Raw genomic sequence first — 20749 nt, 5'->3', positions numbered from 1 at the left:
TGTACAGCACTGAGTCCTGCGTTTACAGAACTGCTCGGGATGAACCTTGACAAAAAGGATTGCATCTCTTTCCAGACCTGCTTTGCAAAGGCACATTCCAGAAGGAGGTGGGCGACAGTCTCTTCCCCATTGCAGCCGTCTTGAGGTCAGTGTGCAGAGGCAGTGAGACTCAAATCATGCAGGAAGGATCTGATGGGAAGGACCTTTCTCACCAACAGCTAAGCTACGTCTTGGTGCTTGTTTGAAAGTTCTGGCACTGAGACATTCTGCCAAATCACTTTGACAGATGGCTTGGGGAACCATCTGACAAGATCCACCATTTCCTTTTCCCACAGGGTTTTGAGGACATTATGTACTGACCACTACCTGATGAACTTATGGTCAAACATATTTTTCTGTGCAAACTTTTCCACGAGGGACGGGTAGTATGGGATGGTCCAATTGAATGGAACATTCCACAGCAATGTGGCTAGATCCAACCTTCTTAACACTGGGGACAGGTAGAAGCTCAGCACATAGTGACAGTTGGTGTTTGAGGTCTGCCTGTCCGAGACGTTCTTTGGAAAGTTAGGAGACCCAGGGAATGAATTAAATGGATTTTCCCAGCTGAGGCTTAGCAAGCCGACACAGTATTGCAAGAGTTAGCACAGGCTGCCCAGTCTGAAAGTGAAGCAGAGGGAGTTCCTGATTGCTACTATTTAATGAATGAGGTACTGATGAGGAAATGAAGTTCTCCTCATAGACCTGAGAGCTAGGAATGGGTTGTAGTTCACCAGTTAGAGGTAACGAAGAGAAATATTAAGAAGGGCCCACGAGACTACAGTGGCTGTACATGCTGGTATACGAAAGACCAAAGCCCGCATAAGACAGCAGTTTGACTGGCCAAAACTCCACAAAGATGTGGTGGAATACTGCAGGGGTTGCCACATGTGCGAGGTTGCGGGGAAGCCCCAACCTACAGTGAAACCTGCACCCCTAAGTTTTTTTTATTCATTCATGGGATGTGGGCATCGCTGGCCAGGCCAGCATTTATTGCCCATCCCTAATTGCCCTTGAGAAGGTGGTGGTGAGCTGCCTTCTTGAACCACTGCAGTCCATGTGAAGCAGGTACACCCACAGTGCTGTTAGGAAGGGAGTTCCAGGATTTTGACCCAGCGACACTGAAGGAACAGCGATATAGTTCCAAGTCAGGATGGTGTGTGACCTGGAGGGGAACTTGCAGGTGATGGTGTTCCCATGCATTTGCTGCCCTTGACCTTCTAGTTGGTAGAGGTCGCAGGTTTGGAAGGTGCTGTCTAAGGAGCCTTGGTGCATTGCTGCAGTGCATCTTGTCGATGGTACACACTGCTGCCACTGTGCGTCGGTAGTGGAGGGAGTGAATGTTTGTGGATGGGGTGCCAATCAAGTGGACTGCTTTGTCCTGGATGGTGTTGAGCTTCTTGAGTGTTGTTGGAGCTGCACCCATCCAGGCAAGTGGAGAGTATTCCATCACACTCCTGACTTGTGCCTTGTAGATGGTGGACAGGCTTTGGGAATTCAAGAGGTGAGTTACTCGCCGCAGGATTCCTAGCCTCTGACCTGCTCTTGTCGCCACGGTATTTATATGGCTACTCCAGTTCAGTTTCTGGTCAATAGTAACCCCTAGGATGTTGATAGTGGGGGGATTCAGAGATCGTAATACCATTGAACGTTAAGGGAAGATGTGTAGATTCTCTCTTGTTGGAGATGGTCATTCCCTGTCACTTGTGTGGCGTGAATGTTACTTGCCACTTATCTGCCCAAGCTTGGATATTGTCCAGGTCTTGCTGCATTTCCACACGGACTGCTTCAGTATCTGAGGAGTCACGAATGGTGCTGAACATTGTGCAATCATCAGTGAACATCCCCACTTCTGCCCTTATGATTGAAGGAAGGCCATTGATGAGGCAGCTGAAGATGGTTGGGCCTAGGACACTACCCTCAGGAAATCCTGCAGTAATGTCCTGGAGCTGAGATGATTGACCTCCAACAACCACAACCATCTTCTTTTGTGCTAGGTAGGACTCCAGCTAGCAGAGAATTTTTCACCTGATTCCAATTGACTTCAGTTTTGCTAGGGCTCCTTGATGCCATACTCGGTCAAATGCTGCCTTAATGTCAAGGGCAGTCACTCTCACCTCACCTCTTGAGTTCAGCTCTTTTTTCCATGTTTGAACCAAACCTGTGATGAGGTCAGGAGCTGAGTGGCCCTGGTGGAACTTCTCCAGCAGAGGGCTGGTGAACTGTAAGGGACCCCTGCCCAGAACAAAAAGGTTCTGGCAGGCACAAGGCTGGAAAAAGGTTAGACAGGGAAGGGGAAAAAATGACCAAGAGTACAGGTTAAAGGAAGTCTGGGAGGAATCCCAGATGAAAACCCCTACTGTCCGGTCAGCCAATACTGAAATATTTGAAATGTGAAAAGTTAGACCCAACATCCTCCTATGTAAATGCAGACACTAGAAGCACCCCACCAGAGTTGCTAACAGCATTTACAGGAACCTGCAGCGACAAAGAAATACCTCTTAGGAGGCAGACAAACTGTAAGGGTGATGCCCCACCTCGTTGAAGTGCCACAAGGGAGTGCAGTAGAGTATGTACAAATACCTGCAGGCAGGAGTGTCTTCTGGGACAAAGGGGAGATTAGCAAAGAATCTTCCCCCACAGTCAGAAAAAAAGCAAACCACCCATCCCCTGAAGTCAAAACCTTTTGCATGAAAGAGAGTTCAGGATAGACCCGCCCACTACTGACTTTTTAAAAATTATCTCAGCAGGAGCAAAGACCCTAGGCAGCCATAGAAATGGGCAAATGGAAGAGAAATTCCCCCCAAAAAAGAACCACATATTTATTGGGATGCCGAAACGGGGGCAATTAAAGCAGCACTGACACTAAGAGAAGACAGGCTGTAGTAAGTTTTAGGATTATGAATGCATGGGAAAGAATGAGAGAAATGCATGTTCTTTTCTGTATCTTACATTTTTCTCTCAATCCTTTTCATGAAATGTGCTTTTCTCAAATTGCATTTCATTCCACTGGGTGTGGAGGTGTCATGCTAGGCCTCCACCTGCCAAAAATGAGGCACATTAATTCTGTCATGAGCATTGATTTTAAACTGTTACTGGAGTGAAGAAAGGACTTATTAAACAGATCAGCCTTGGCTGGAAAAAAACATTTGCATATTAACAGACATTGTTTGGAAGGACAAAGCAGCCATTCCTTGACACATTCAACCCACAATGTACTTTTGATTACCAGACGTTGAAGGTGGGGGAGCTCGCATTCCAGGTTGACTGCTAAGATGGCTGAATACACAAACGGACATGGTCAAACCAACTGGTCACATGACTAACCTGCTGGGCAACCTGAGTTTTTTGAATTGTACAAACAGTTTGGGCAGAAAGCTGTTTGCTCCTGTACTGAGACGATCTCTCCTGTCTACTCCCATCTCTTTCTCACAAGCCTCTGAATCCACTGAAGACACACGAACCCCAAGAGAAAAAAGTCTCCTACAGCGAACAAGGTTTAAGAAGAATACTGGGCTCCAACAAAAAGCAAGATCTACCTACAATCAAGGACTGTATAGTGAGCTCGAAGAACCATAACAACAACTCTTCAGATATTACCCAAACCTTTCCACTTTATTTTTCTTCTGTCTTTTTCTGTCTTTATTTGCATGTGTGTATCGCGTATGCATGCTAGCATGGGGTGTGGCATGTATCCGTAGGCGTTAACCGAATTTGAGTTTTTTAATAAATTTCAACTTTTCCTCTTTAAACCTAAGAAAGCCTGTTTGTGCTGGTTTCTTTGCCTTATAATTGGAAAGCGGTGAACAAGGATTCACCAAGGGGGAGCTAAAAACATGATGTGTTTAAAATTAAACCCTGTTACAGTAAGACCAGGTGAAGGCTGAAAGAGAACCCTAGACCCCTTTCTCACCTGGTCGCAACAGGGGTTTCACAGTTCTCCAACCTTTGTAATTCCTTCTGAGTTCCTCAATATTCTCTGGGGTCAACAGTTTCATGTTCAGCTTTCAGGTCCCCCAGCCAACCCTCTGGTTATTCTGTAAATGACAGTCCCCCAGTAGGAGGCATTGGTCAAAGAAGAACACTGACTTAACGTCGGTGGATCTAACAGTGAATGCACGGGACACAAACAGGAAGTCAATCTTGGAATGTCTGGATCCATCTGGCCTCGACTAGGTGTATCTACGCTGCGCTCCGTCTGCAGGGTTGCTGAAGACATCATGCAGTTTGGCGTCTTTTACCATTTCCATCAGGGGTCTGGACATGGCGTCCAGCTTGCTGTCAGCCCTGCTGGATCGTCCGACTGCACCGATGATACTGTTAAAGTCACTGCCTAGAACGACCAGCTTGGATGTTGCCAGCAGCAGCGGGAACTGCTGGAGAACGGTCAGCTGCTCACTGTATTGAACCGGGGCATACACATTGATTATCCAGAGCAGAGGATTTTTGTTCATTACGTCTGCTACGAGGAGGTGACCGCCCACCACTTCCTTAACTTGGAGATGGTGAAGTTGCCACCCTGCAGCAGAATACCCAGGCCGGAGGAACAGGAATCATTTCCCCCACCGACCAGATCGATGGCCCGTGGGACTACCATCATAACCATTGCCTGTTGGTGCTGAGGTGTGGAATTCCAAACTTCTGCAGAAACAGCAGGTCAGCTTTGACCTCGGCAAAGTATCCCAAGGTTGAAACGCATCACGTAGAGGGCTTGACATTACACATGTTACTGGAGACAATCTTGAAACCCATTAGAACTGTTTGTTGCTTACCAGTTCAGGTGTCTCTATTAATCCCAGCCTTTGTGTATGTTCCTGCATACCTATCGTGTTTGCAAATTGTTGCGCTGTTATTGGGCTCAGAAACCTGTCCTGGTTGCTCACGGGAGGTTTGTTCTGCCGGGGTGACGTTGGGTGGGGTGGGGGGGGGGGGGGGACGATTTTGTAAGCAGCAAGGTTAGTACTGCCCTCTGCTGGTGCTGTTTTTCCCCTCTGTTCCTCATTGAGAACATTGCTGCTCCTGGCTTCCCGGAGCTGGGGTGCACTGGATGCCTCACTGCTCCTGGCTTCCTGGAGCTGCGGTGTGCTGGGCGTCTTTCTGTGCTTGGCGCTTTGGGGTTGGGGTGCGCTGGGCCCTTTGTTCCTTCCAGTTTTTTGGAGCTGTGTGTGGGGGAATTTCTCTTCCAGCTCCTTTGCTTTCTGCTGCTTCTTTTGCGAGTGTCATCTTTCCTGCCTTTCCTCATCCAATGAGGAGCAGCCGCTGTAGTCTGTCTCAGACATTATCCTCCTCTTGCCACTGGTTTGGTTGGTGGCCTGTTCTCTTTTTTGGGCCTTCTTTGTGGTTTGCCTCTTGACCACTTGTCACTCACCCAGTTGTCCTTCTGCTGGCTCTTCCTCCATTGATTCTGTCTGCTGAGGAGGAGGTTCTGGGCACAGGGTTGCAGTTTGGCAGCTGGCTGCAGCTCCCTCTTTCTTCTTCTGCTTGTCCTTCCTCATCAGATTTTCCTCAATCGGGGACTTGCTGGGGGGAGGGTTGCTGGTCTCCACGTTCATTGTTCCCTCCTCCGGTCTTTCCTTGCTTCTCGCTGCCTGTGAGTAACTGAGGCAGCATTTTAAGCAGGTCTTGTAGAGGTGGCCTGCCCCAGCACACAGCTTGCAGCACTTACTCGGCTTGCTGTCCTTTGTCTGATGGCCTTCCTGCTTGCAGTTCTTGCAGAGCACTGTGTTGTAGTTGGCTGCCACATGACCAGATTAGCCACAGGTACAACAAACTCTGGGCTGCCCTGTGTAGATCAAATAGCCCCAACTTCCCCCGATAGCAAAGCTGGAGGGAGGATGGATGATGGCTCAGTTGAAGGTCATCTTGACTTGCCGCTTACTGGTCCAAATTCAGAACGGGTTCTTGACCTCGGGGCTGCTCCCGGCCACCTCGACGTACCTGGCAAGGAAAGTGAGCACATCCACGATGGGAATATGGGGGTTGTAGAGGTGGATAGTCACCACCCAGTTCCATTGCGCTGACAGCTTAAACAGCGGTTCCACCATGAGGATTGACCGTGTTACCTGGTTTCCTCTCTCCTTGAACACTTTCGGGAATTTCATGCATCCCGCCACATTCTTAAACATCACGTTGAAGTAGTCGCCGCTGACAAAGTCCTGCAGGCAGAAGATGTCAGCAGTTTCAAATCCACAGCATTTGAAAAGGACTCGCTTCATTGGTGCACCTCCTTCGCTGTTTTTCACTGCCACCCTAACGGTATTATCTCCCCCAGCCTGGAGCTTTGGTGTTGATTGCAGCCATTATGCTTGAACTCTTCCCAGCAAAGGCCACATGGAGTTGATATAGTGTAGATAAGAGGTAACTGCTGGTCCCATGCCAACCTCCTCTGTTTGGGTAAGGGTGCAGGTTTTGGTCAATAGACATGATGCTACGGAAACAGCCTCGCTACAGTCAACAAGTTAAAGGCTGTGCATAAGTTCCAAGTGTGGAGAGAAACCCAAAGCATAACAGCCTGTAATAACAGAGCCATCTGGGGAAGGGCTTCATTACCCCTCTTTGTAATGGAATTTATTAGCATTCTGTAGGAAATCTGCATGTAGTGGGCCAGGACATGTTGTAGTTAGCAAAGGATTTTCTATGACTGAATTCTGAACAGTCACAACATTTTTTTTTAATGTACTTGCACTTCCGTTGCTGGTTAGTTTATCCTGTTTCAAGCAGAAAAATAATTGACAACCTAAAGCTTCCAGAGTCCTAGTGGCCTAAAGTGACCTCTGAATCCCCAGCAAATCTGGTTCCCTCTTGTGCTTGTAGCACTTGGCTGGGTCTCCAGTCTCATAAAATACTGTCTAGGTGAGGAGGTAATGTAGTTTTCCTGCAGAGACCTACTCAATAAGCTTACAAATATTACAGCCCATTTTCTTAGTTTCCTAAAGGCTTGTAGAATGTCAATGATAGGGCCTAAGCTCTGGAATTTCTCAAACCACTCCACCGTAACAGTTTCCATGCCGGCAGATCTCCTGTGGATATGATCTTCTCCATACGCCAGCTACAAAAGAAGTAAAGGGAACGCAGTATACCCCTTTACCTTACTTTCACAGATCTCACTAAGTCATTCAACACCGCTAGCAGAGCCGAGCTCTACAAGATTTTGGGAAAAATTGGCAGTCCACCAAAGCTCCTCAGTCTTATCCACTCCTTCCATGACAGCATGCACTGCACTGTTTGATGGCTCCACTTCCGAAAGTTTCAGAGTGAAGAATGGAGTGAAACAGGGTTGTGTCCTAGCCCCTTCTTCTTCTCCATGCTCCTGACCTTCGCCTTCCCTACAGATATGGAAGGAGTCTACTTGCACACTACGTTAGATGGCAAGCTTTACAATCTATCAAGGCTGAAAGCGAAGGAAAAAACATATCACGCCCTGATCAGAGAATTCCTCTACGCTGATGATGCTGTGCTGGTCGCTCACACAGAAAATCAGCTACAAAGACTCATGGACTGTCTCTCCCATGCCTGTAACTTGTTCTTCTTGACTATAGGTGTCAAGAAAACAGTGGTCATGGGACAAGATGTTGCATCTCTGCCCCTGATCACACTAAATAACACCCACTGGAATTGGTTAGCAAATTCTGTTCCCTTGGGTCCACGGTGAGACAATCTGTCCTTTGATGCAGAGCTTGATACATGCATAGGGAAAGCAGCTGCCTCCTTTGGACGACTCGTGAAATGCACATGCGATACCACCAAGCTGACCCTTAGGACCAAGCTGATGGTTTATAAGGCCTGTATTCTCAGCACCTTGCTGTATGGCTGTGAAACATGGACAACTTACAACTACCAGGAAAAGAAGCTCAATAATTTCCATCTTCACTGCCTGCATTGGATTATGGGTATATCTTGGCAGGACAAAATCACAAATGCAGCAGTCCTCTCAAAGGCAGAAATCCCAAGTGTGTTTTCACTAATCAAACAGAAGCGGCTTCGGTGGATCGGACATGTCTGCAGAATGGAAGACAGTCGCATACCCAAGGACCTTCTGTATGGTGACGTAGCCGGGGCCAGATGACCAGTGGGGTGCCCAAAGCTCCCCTTCAAGGATGCTTGTAAGCGTGACATGAAGGCCCTAAGTGTCAACTATTGCACCTGGGAATCACTAGCTGGCGAAAGAGGGAAATGGCGATGCATTCTGTGGACTGGTGTGCACTACCACGATGACAAGTGGCTTCAGCAGTTTGGCAACAGGCCCCCAACGCCAAAAAGAAAAACTCACAGCTTCACTTGGCAGCTTCACATGCGGCACTTGTGGCAGAACCTGCCTCTCAGGGATTGGCCTTCACAGCCATCAACAAAGGTGCACCAAGAAAAGACACCCCACCTAAATGGATTGTTAGCTGCGTGTCCATCATCATTTATAGATGGAAAGATGTCAACCATACATATTAATCTGTGAACAATCAAATTGACACTTTTATATTCCTTGGAATGGAAAACTCATGCCCACTTGTACTTAGCTTGTAAACAATTCCAATTTATTTGACCCATTTCCACCTTCCACTTATATCTGACCTACAAATAATCTGGGATTGCATTAGAACATTAGAACATTACATTCGAACATTACAGCGCAGTACAGGCCCTTCGGCCCTCGATGTTGCGCCGACCTGTGAAACCATCTGACCTACACTATTCCATTTTCATCCATATGTCTATCCAATGACCACTTAAATGCCCTTAAAGTTGGCGAGTCTACTACTGCTGCAGGCAGGGCGTTCCACGCCCCTACTACTCTCTGAGTAAAGAAACTACCTCTGACATCTGTCCTATATCTATCACCCCTCAACTTAAAGCTATGCATTTCAACATAGGCTTGCATTGGGCCCTGGATGTGACAGATCATCATTCCATCTAGTCCAACATGATTTAAAAGACACAAGTGATACATTCTCAGTTATTTTAAGCTTAATTATGCTTAAAGAAGCAATTTGTATGTCACTTGCCTGTGATGTTAACTGCCAGTGTTTTTAGTGAGAAACACGTTGATGGTGCTAGGAGTCAGCAGTGACAAGTTCTGTTTCCTGTGTGAAAAACCACATTCTTTAACACTATTCTGTTAAGGGCTTATACGAATCTTGCAGACCACTATGTGCCTTCACACAGTTTAGTTCAATATTTATATTTACTGTGTTACAAAACTTTAATGTATTTTAGCCTCAATTTTACTCCACCTAACTGATAGGGCCTTCCCTAATTATATATTGGATGTATTTATTTGCACACTTATATGGAAAATTGTATTTTATCTGTATTTTATGTGTTTGTCTATCCTTCATAGTGTGGTGCATCTCCCCTAGTCAGCACACACTGTTATCACAAAGCTAATAGTTTATGTCTTGAGAATATTTTACTGTAACTTGAAAGAAGTTATTCTAATCTTGCATAAATCACCGGTAGCTTGGCATTTGGAATATTATGTGCAATTCTGCTCGGAGAAGGTAATTCTGCAATGTAGGGCTCTAAGTTGTCAGGTCAGATTTGAAGAACTGAAATGGTGTTGATTTAAATAAAGAAGATGGAGGGGAAATATAGGCCTTTAAAATCTAGGTTTTTAAGAGGGAAATCGATAGATTTTTGGTCATTAAGGGAATCAAGGGATGTGGGGATAGGGTGGGGAAGTGGAATGATGTGCAGGATCAGCCATGGTCTTAATGAATGATGGAGCAGGCTTGAGGGGCCAGATGGTCTACTCCGACTCCTATTTCTTATGTTCAAAGAGACAATTAAGATATAAACAGGCTTTTTGACTTAGATTGAGAACTAGAGGATATCATTTTAAAATTAGCATGGTGTGAGTGAGGCTAGAGTCTAGGGGAACACTTTCCCACTCCCCCCACCCCCTGCCTTTCCCACCTCCCTTCCTGCCCCATAGATTAGCGTATATGTGGAACTGACTTCCAATAAATAAGTTGAGGGTGCATCAACTAACTTCACAAAAACAAGTGTGTAAATAAATAATCATTGGGTGCAGGATTGGTGGTTATAGGCTGAAATGACCAGATATTCCACAGGGCAAATGTGTTCCTCTGCTGTACGGTCAGGGGGAAATGTTGCCTGGAGGGTAACAGGCCAGGGCGGTTGGACAAATATACTTGATAACCTTTAGGGATCAGGATGTATTTCCTTTCATTCAGAAGTTCATTAATGTGTAGAGATCATCGTTGGATATGCTATACGTAGTCTATGAAGATAGTAAGCTTGATGGACTAAATGTTCATGTAGTCCATGCTTCCCCATGTTAACAGCAACATTTACAGTTCAAAACTTACATAGATTGAAGTAACAAATGCAGGTAGCACTTTTGCAGCCACGAAGCCCCACGGTGCTTTACTTAGAGAATCTCTTTCAATCACATTTTGGTGACACAGTGACATTTCAAAAATGGAATTTTTTTCATTCTCTTGAGCATTTTGTAATAAACAAGCTAAAAAAAGCCGCCAATCACTTTTTGAAGACAACTGAGACTCTATTACTCTTCTACTTCTGTTATAGATTTTAGAGACATGATCCGCCTCCACACACGACAAAATTCCCCCTTGTTGATTGAACAGGGCACAGCACTGGCAACAATTGTGTTGTGATGTCCCTTAAGAACATAAGAAATAGGAGCAGGAGGAGGCCATTCAGCCCTCAAACCTGGTCTGCCTTTCAATAGAGAAGACTGTGGCGGTGGTAATGTTACTGGACTAGTAATCCAGAGGCCCAGGCTAATGCCCTGGGGACACAGGTTCAAGTCCCATCACGGCAGCTGGTGGAATTTAAATTCAATTAATTAATAACTTCACTTAATAAAAAAAAAAATCAGAATTGAAAGCTAGTCTCTGTAATGGTTCCATGAAACTACCATCAATTGCCATAAAACCCTTTTGATTTAATAAAGCCCTTTAGGGAGGGAAATCTGCTTACTGGGTCTGGAGTCCCAATGTGCAATGTGGTTGACTCTTAACTGCTCTCTGAAATGACCTAGCAAACCACAAAGTTATCAACAGCAATTAGGGATGGGGCAACAAATGCTGGCCTTGCCAGTGATGCCGACGTATCATGAAAAAAATAAGATCATGGCAGATCTTCGATCTTACCTTCACCTTCCCACACTATCCCCATATCCCTTATTCACCAAAAATCTACGGATCTTCAACTTGAATATACTCAATGACTGAGCACCCACAACTCTCTGGGGTAGAAAATTCCAAAGGTTCACAATCCTTTGAGTGAAGAAATTTCTCCTCATCTCATCCCAAAATGGCTGAATCCTTATTCAAGGACTGTGGCCCCTAGTTCTACACTCCTAAACAGGAGGAACATCCTCCCAGCATTTACCCTGTCAAGCCCTTTAAGAATTTTATATGGTTTCAATGAAATTACCTCTCGTTCTTTAAACTCCATGGAATAGCGGCCTAGTCTACACAATCTCTCTTCATAGGAAAATTCCCTCATCCCAGGAATAAACCTTGTGAAACTTTGTTACACTCCTTCTCGGGTATTTAAAGCCTTCTTAGATAAGGAGATCAAAACTGTTCATAGTACTCCAGTTTGGTCTCACCAATGCCCTACACGACTGCAGTTAGACTTCTTTAATCTTATACGCCAATCCCTTTGCAATAACTCACCAAGGCTCCTTTGACAGCACCTTCCAGACCCACGACCTCTACCACCTAGAAGGACAAGGACAGCAGATACATGGGAACACCACCACCTGCAAGTTCCCCTGCAAGTCACACACCATCCTGATTTGGAACTATATCGTCATTCCTTCACTGTCATTGGGACAAAATCCTGGAACTCCCTTCCTAACAGCACTGTGGGTGTACCTCCGCCCCAAGGACTGCAGTGGTTCAAGAAGGCAGCTCACCACCACGTTCTCAAGGGCAATTAGGGATGGGCAATAAATGCTGGCCTAGCCAGTGACACCCCCATCCCACGAACGAACAAAACAATGGGTGAAGCAAATCTGCTGTGGTTTATCAACGGAACAATAAGGCACTTTGCAATGCAGGAAGTGCACTATAATTCTTTTACTTCAAATAGCAACCCTGTTGTTGGGTAGCCCTATCCACAGAATGTGATACAGTACCAGCAATTAAAGATGTATCCTTACTCTGTAATTGTCAATGTTTCATATCAGCTTGAGTAGTTAATTGAGAGAAATTTTCATCCTGAGGAATCCTCGACAATGCATTAATAAAGCAACTGCTTTGAGCCGACTACACCAGCCAAACATTCAAGATGGAGGGGGTGACAATTGCCTTGGTAGCACGAAACAAATGATAGTGAATCAACAAATCAGACTACACACTGTCTGATTTTCAATGGTAAAGGCAGGGCTGCTATCATTTTTTTTACATTTAAACACATTTAGAAACAATCCAATTGCAATGACAAGTGTGCACAAAATTCTGGCTGAAAATTGGGGATTGCGCGGGAAGATGGAGGCGCGGGAGGAGATCTGCTGTGATCTTACTGAATAGCAAAACAGGCTTGAAGGGCCCAATGGCCTTCTCCTGATCCTAATTCCTATGCTCTTCATTTAAAGAACAACTTCTGTAAGATAGTTTTCGGACAATGGAAACGACACTCACCTGTGATTATTTTTCTGTAGTGGTACTGAAACATGGTGGCATTGGCGTACTGAGGAATGTAGGCCACTGTTTACAGAACGCTAAAGCATAATTTTAAAATTCCATTTGGCATTCCTCTGATGACTCAGTTGGTAAATGGACCCGGTTGCGCAGTACCATCTTGGCATAAATATCTGGGTGAGATCTAAATAGACCTGAACCTCTGCAAGAAAGAAAGAAAGTGGAAGAAGAAAGGGTAAATAAACAGGCTGGACTAGGGCCAAACTTCAGCAAGGCCTGTTATTTATTTCAAAGCATAATTAGAAGCCATTCTCAGTTATTAAGCTAATGGTGTCACAGTAGGATGCTGCTTGTTGCTAAGCTAATGATGTCACAACACACCTCCTGTGGCGAAGCTAGTGATGTCACAATAATGCGCCCTCCTGTTGCTAAGATGATGATGTCATAATTAGCCAGTTGCTGTTATTGTGCTAAGATGTCAATAATGGGCTACTCCTCCCTACGGACGTTCTGAAACGTTAATAAATATTGCCTCTCATATTTTGATGGATAGGTGATTGAGTTAAATTGAATAAGAATTGCCCATGAAGCCAAGAGTTTGCAAATGAAAATCCAAGTTCTTATTTATATAGTTCCAATAGCAAACTAAATTTGGTTTAAGTAGCTGCAGCAATTGTGTTGGGATCACTCTCAGTTACAGAAGCAGCTCTTCACAATCAAAACAAAAGGACATTGTGTAACGTCCTTTCAAAGTTTAATAAATGTAACAGACAATGGAGAGATTGACGACTGCTTTGCTTTTTGAGGCTCAGTAAACAAGATACATTCAATAGATGAGAGACTGAAATAGAACTATGAACCATGTATCATTTTATTAAATTAAATATGATGATACTGTTGCATCATCCTGGAAGTAATCAAGCATTTAACTGTTTATGCTACTATAAATATAAAATACATTTGGAGAATCGTTCGTGCTGCTGAGAAGCTGGCTAATCTATGAGATATCAAATAAATATTGATCAAGTTGTGAGACAGGACTGGTTTCACTCATGTGTCTGATGGAGGCTTACAATTGTTACTTTGTGAAGATATGTGAACAAAATGAATATGGTGTCAAGCTGAGAGGCAGTTTGATGCAAGGAGGTAGGAGATTGAGATAAGTAGTTGTGATTATTGGAGATTGCTTTCATGTCAAATATGGAAACTCAATCAGAAAATGAATTAAATGTTGAGTGATGGGTGGGGGGCGGTGGGGGTGGGATGCGGTGGAGGGTGGTGGGGTGGATGCTCACAGCTGGGACTATCATTCTCACTTACACACGTGTAAGCACAGACCTTTAGCTCAGAGTATGGAATAGCAAAGGTAAAATTAAGTAAGCAGTACAGGCTTCCTCAGTAACTTAGTACTGAGTCCTTCACTGCAGGTTTCCCAAAAGTGCGAGGGCTGATGATGGCACATGTCTGTCTACCTGGACCCAGAGGTACAATGCTATGGCCTATATATACAGAAAGGGGTTTGTTCCACTCCATCGTTGTTCAACTGGTCACTTTATGATGCAAGTCAGTGACTGGTTCATAAGCAATACCGGCAATGTTTTCATTTTACATCAAATGTCTGTGCGTATTTGAAGGTGAGGGAGGCTGGCAGGGCAGGGTTTCAGAGACTAACTTTATCCTTTTCAGACCTAGCTATTGACCCCCTACAGCCGTCATAGGCAGAGACAAAATGCCCTTTTATGGAATCCACCTATGCACATATAACCAAGAAAGTGGCTCTAAGTATCTTTTGCATCAAAATCCTCTGCATGACCAGGTGAGGAAGAGGTCTAAGGCTCCCCTCTTGCCCTTTTCCTGGTTTGTCCATAACAGGGTTTAACTTTTCAAAACACTGTTTTTAGCTTCCCCTTGGTAAATCCTTGCTCACTGCTCTCTAAGTGTAATTGTAAAGGAATCAAACAGGTTTTCTCAAGAAAGGTAAGTTTATTAACCTTAAAACTCTAACTCAGTTAAAACTACTAATAATACGTGATACGATCATGATAGCATATATATGCGATAAACACATACACAAATGAATATGGAATAGTGTAGGTCAGATGGTTTCACAGGTCGGCGCAACATCGAGGGCCGAAGGGCCTGTACTGCGCTGTAATGTTCTAATTCTAATTCTAATTCTAAAATAGATACAGAGGAGGAGAAAGAATTAAAGGGAAGGTTTGAAGTAGTAGATGGAAATTATTTACTGGTTTTGGGTTTGATGTAAAGTCTTTGATTGAAGTTAAGTCTTGCAGTTCTCGTTTGGGCTCAGTGCATACATTCAAACTTGTTTTGCTGGTACCATAAGGCTGCAGGGGTCTTCTGTCTTAAGGCTTAAGTTACTTCCGTGGGTCCCTGGAACTTTGTGTGTGAAAGAGAGAGAGAAAGAGAGAGAGAGAGAGAGAGAGAGAGAGACCTTGTTTCTCTTTGGTCTTCAAATGCAGTCTGACCCAAAACTTTACTGTGATGCACAATTCAATCAATTGCCAGGTTGGCCAGCAGGTTAGTCATGTGACTAGCTCTTTGTTTGAGACAGTGTCACCTGTGAGGATTGTTGATTCTTCAAAGCTTACTAGACACACTCAGTGGGGATGGGGTGGGGGTGAGGGGATGGCAAGAGGGGGTGGTGGAATGTTGGCTGTTGCACAGACAATGACTCTCATTGTCTTTTGACCTGACCATCACTATTGACAAAACCCATCTGGCTAATTGAATCAGGGAGTACTCCCATTGTCTCTCTGGGCAACTGTCTCTCAGACTGCAAATGTGCAGCCATGGTTTCAGCCACTGCTCTGTGGTCCTTTTTAAACAAGTTATGTTCAAGGTCCAGTAACAGCTCAATTTGTGTTCCATATGATGAAATTAATATGTGTCCATTTGGCAGATGTGGTTTCCATCGCAATGTCCTCAATGATCATCAATGCTCATTCTTTGCTATCTTATTGTTCACAATCAGAAACAAACATCCTGGGTGCAACCAAAGACATCTGTAAAATGGACAGATGTGTGCGAATTTTGACCCAAGCAGTTGCTAGGAGAAAAGAATTTGTACCAACTTATGGGGCACGATGGGGCATCACAAAATTCCTGTAATACATTGCATGCTCCAGCAATTGCACTTTAGCAAATTTTGCATTCCAACTTCTGCATACAAAGGGTAGAGTTCCATTCAAAAGATATAGCACGTCAGGTTTGGCCACTCAACCTTCTCTGTAAACTCTTTTGGATTGACGAAGAACATGGGCGTTTAACATCATTTATCCCAGTCAGATACATTCTTCCTGATTATATTTTCTTTCTGTCTGAAAATATGGGGAGGCTGAACTGTGAATTCTCCAGTGTTGCCATTGAGAATGGATCTAAAGGACATGCACACCTGTCAATTAGAACTAATCCTCCTAATTTCTCCCCACATAAACATCGGACATGGCGTCTTTAGATATTATGAAGTGCTTCATCTAACAACCCCACCAAGAGCTTAAACAAAATGTTGCTGTTGAGGCTCATTGAGACTGAATAAAAGATAAGAATAACTTAATTCCTCTGAATGCAATTTAAATGTTTCATTACTTGACTGTTCCTTTTCTCCAGCATTGTACAATAGGAAATACTGCTTCATTGCACCACAATTAATTATATTGACCTCTGCCATTTCATACTCTAGCTAGAGTTGACTCACGTTGTATTTGGTAGAAAAGATCCCACAGTTTCATTACCTTCCATTGAGCAATAGATTCAGATAAAATGTTATTCAGAAGATGTTAAAAGTATTTCTGCCATTTTTGTTCAACAAAGAATGTTCACACAAACAGGATTACAAGTGCAGAAGAATGTTGATACCTCTGCTGCCAAGTTTGGCAGGTTCGGTCGTGTTTTTTTATGATTAGCAGTTAACAGAGGCTCAGGTGAGTCAATCTGTAACCAGCTATTGATGGGTCTGTGTACGCATAGAAACTGGCATGCATACAATAAATTATTGTTAAAGGTTGCATGGTGTTGTCATTGACAATTCTAATATATATCAACAATCATTGATAAAAAAAAAATTTAAACAGTCTGGAAGCTGCAAACAGAAGCAGCAGGATTCAGTTGTGAACTTCCTTAGCAAATTTTCTGCTGGTAATTAGAATGCATGAATAGCAAAATATCCACCAGTATTTCACTATGTTGCTCACGCAACATTGTGTACTGAGTTCTCGTTTTATGCAGCAAGGCAAAATCATCAGCAGTCATCATAGTGAAAGATAATGGGGCCCCTTTAACATGTAGTGGGCATATAGTATGTCTACAAGAGCAAAACACTGCGGACGCTGGAAATGTGGAATAAAAGCAGAAAATGTTGGAAACGCATACACTGCCTGACCCGTTGAGTGTTTCCAGCATTTTCTGACTTTATACAGGATGTCTATATGACTTTAATGCATAGTTGAGGCTATTTCTGGTAACTCAGTCAATCTTTGCATTAACAAATAGAATTAACCAATAATTGGAATTAAGCAATGTAAATAACATGACATGTTCAGAATTTAGTATTAAAAATATGAAATACCAGGTAATTTGAATTAAGCAACTTCGAATTCAAAGCAAACAGTAATCTTCTTCAATCAAGATTTGTCTTCAAGGTAACTTTTGTCTTAGTTTACACAATCTTTGATATTATTTTCTTAAACTTACCTCAGTTATATATTGTGACAAACTCATACTTAATTGTGTCATTGTTTAAAAGAAACTGCTCCTTGATTGTATATATTCTATTCATTTTTCTTTATTTTTATTGGTTCCTTTTCCTCACTTGTATTATTGCAATGTAACACAAAAACAAAATGTGAAAACAAAGCTTTTACTGGCTGTTTTTCATCGTGCTTTTGACTATTTAGAAATTGAGGTAAGTTTAGAGAAGTTTTTATTGGCTGAGGCAGATTATTAGTAGCAATTTAAAGACATAAAAACATAAGAACTAGGAGCAGGAATAGGCCATTCAGCCCTTCGAGCCTGCTCCGCCATTCAATAAGATCATCGCTGATCTTCTACCTCAACTCCACTTCCCGCCCGATTCTCATAACCCTTGATTCACTTAGTGCCTGGTAAACAAATCCCTAATTTTGTAATATTAGGGAGCTGTTCCAGCCACATAGGGTGGGCTGAAATTCTAAAAAAAAGGTCTACCCTGGGAGGCTGAAACTCCATTGATCTGTCAGCAGTGTAATGGTTAAGGTTTTGATGTTACTGTTTAAATGCTTAAACCACATGGGATGTACTGTGCTCCAGTAATCTCCCTAGTGCCCGACATTAAGATCTGCAGTGGAGAATAATGCTTTGTTCTTAAATGAAGGCCAGAGCTATTGTTTTTCACTCCTACTTCCTCATCTTTCGCTTATAATTAACAAGCATGTAAAATCATCGTGTTAAAATGCTGTTTGCACTAAACGTTCTGTGTTGTTCCTCTTCTGATTGCGATGCTTTCAACCTGCAGGCCCACAGTCTAGACAGGAATAAAAAGAGTCTCAAAAAAAATAAACAAGCGTGGTCTCTACAGGGCTGTCACTGGAATATTAAAGCACACTGGCACTCCATAACTATCAAAACACACTAAAGCACTTCAAATCTGATTGATATATTCATATTTCTATTACTTTATATTTAAAACAAATTACTCCAAAAGGCTGTCATAAGTCCAGTAAAGAACAGACAACGGAAAAAAGACTTGCATTTATAGACCGCCTTTCAAACTCTCTCTCTCTCTATGACCTAAGGACATCCCAAACCTCTTTATAATGAGCAGATATCCTCTGAGGAGAGACTGAATGTCCTGGGCATATATTCCCTTGCATTTTGAAGAATAAGAAGTGATCTCATTGAAACATATAAAATTCTTAAGGGACTTGACAGGGTAGATGCTGGGAGGATGTTTCCCATCCCTACAGGGTCTAGAATACGAGGACAGAGTCTCAGAATAAGGGGTCGGCCATTTAGGATAGATGTGAGGACAAATTTCTTCACTCAGAGGGTTGTGAATCTTTGGAATTCTCTATCCCAGAGAGCTGTGGATGTCCAGTTGTTGAATATATTCAAGTCAGTGATTGATAGATTTTTGGATACAAAGGGAACTGAAAGATATGGGGAGAGTGCGGCAAAGTGGGACTGAGGTAGAAGATCAGCCATGATCTTTTTGAATGGTGTAGTAGGCTGGAGGGACCAAATGGTCTACTCCTGCTCCCATTTCTTATGTTCTTACAACTAATGAAGTACCTTTGAAGTATGATCACTGCTATAATGTAGGAATAGGAGCAAAGTAAAACAGAGTGGCGCTGGTCACATACATAGAGAGCACGAGTCAATTGTGTCATCAATTGTGTCATGGATGGGTTGTTTATTCCACATAAATTGACTGTTTGTGGTTTGTATTCTTTTAATAATACTACCTTCATACTGCAAATATCAGCTTGATATTATAACAGCCAATCTCACTGAAAGACGTCACAGGATGGCTGATATAAGCAATGGAAATAAATGTAATATTGGTGCAGCATGTAGTAAACAGTGAGGAGAGTCAAAAACTTCAGGAAGATCATAGACAGAGACAGACTGGTGAAATGGGAAGACACATGGCAGATGAAATTTTTGTGCAAAGTTATATATTTTGGTGGGAAGAATGAGGAGAGGACATGTAAACTAAGTTATACAATTAGGAAGGGAGTGGAGGAAAAGAGACACATGGGACTGTATGCACACAAGCCTTGAATATGGCGGAACAGGTTGAGAAGGCTGTCAAAAAGGCACATAGGATTCTTGGCTTTATTAGTAGAGGTATAGAGTACAAAAACAAGGAAGTAAGACTAAACCTTTACAAAACACTCGTTAGGCCCCAGGTGGAGTATTGTGTTCAATTTTGGGCATCACACTTAGCCAGGATGTCACAGCCTTAGAGAGGCAGCAGAGGAGATTTACTAGAATGGTACCAGGGATGAAGGACTTCAGTTGTGTGGAGAGACTGGAGAAGCTGGGATTGTTCTCCTTAGAGCAGAGAAAATAAAGAAGACATTTGATAGAGGTGTTCAAAATCATAAATGGTTTTGATAGAGTAAGTAAAGAGTAACTGTTTCCAGTGGCAGACGGGTCAGTAGCTAAACGACAGAGATTTAAGATAATTGGCAAAAGCAACAGAAGTAAGATGGGGAGAACAAATTTTACAGTGAGTTGTTGTGAATGCACTGGCTAAAAGGGTAATGGAAGCAGAGTCAATGGTAACTTTCAAAGGAATTGGATAAATACTTGAAAAAGAAAACGTTGCTGGACTGGGGGAAAGAGCAGGGACCTGGGACCAATTGGATAGCTCTTTCAAAGAGCTTACAGAGGCACGATGGGCCGAATGGCCTCTTTCTGAGCTGTATGATTCTATGGTTGTAAGAATTCAAATTCTAGCTGCTTAATAAAGTTTCTTTTCTGCTTTTCGAAACAACTTTATCTATCTATCTTATCTACAATTCCACACACAAACATACAGCATGGGTAAAAAAGGAAAATTGGCAAATGGTGTAAATCTAAATTTTTTAAAGTCCATTCACAGGCTAGTAAGCCATTCAGTCCTGCACCATTCTCCCCATCTCACTCTAGCCTTGGCTCCCTTCTTTTCCTCATCTATATTGCTGCTCCTTGAGAGAATAATGAAATCAATCTTAGCAGGTATTGTGACCCAGACCTATCTCTCCAGCACCAACTTTGAATCCTCAATCACCTTTTTGCTGCTGAACTGTCGCGCCAAAATCAAGTTCTGGATGTATAATGTTGGCAAGACTGAAGCCTTTCTGTTCAGCTGCTATCTGCAACTTAGCCTCTGCCTCCATTCCTCTACCCTGGTTGCTTACTGAGCCTGATGGTACATACCTTCAGTGTTCTAATGTCCTTGAGCTAAGCATCTGACCCCATATACCACCAAGACTGCCTGTTTCAACTCCAGAACAATGCTAACCTCAGCCCTGTCTCTGCCCCACTACTGCTGAAGCCTTTATTCACAGCTTTATTACCCCCAAGACTACTTG

The 20749-nt window shown here is 43.2% G+C and overlaps 1 long non-coding RNA gene across 1 annotated transcript in view; it reads right to left on the bottom strand.

Moving 5' to 3' along the window:
- Positions 1–9035: 9035 nt before the first annotated feature.
- Positions 9036–20749, bottom strand: part of LOC137385041 (uncharacterized) — a 56056-nt gene continuing 44342 nt past the window's right edge. The window contains exons 2-3 of the long non-coding RNA XR_010977722.1: positions 12672–12873; positions 9036–9113 (exon numbers count right to left, since the gene is read on the bottom strand). This is a non-coding gene — a long non-coding RNA (uncharacterized lncRNA). The remainder of the gene's footprint in view (positions 9114–12671; positions 12874–20749) is intronic.

The sequence above is a fragment of the Heterodontus francisci genome, chromosome 27, assembly GCF_036365525.1.
Source record: "Heterodontus francisci isolate sHetFra1 chromosome 27, sHetFra1.hap1, whole genome shotgun sequence".
NCBI classification, from domain to species: Eukaryota; Metazoa; Chordata; class Chondrichthyes; order Heterodontiformes; family Heterodontidae; genus Heterodontus; species Heterodontus francisci.
This window is presented reverse-complemented; position numbering and strand designations above follow the sequence as displayed.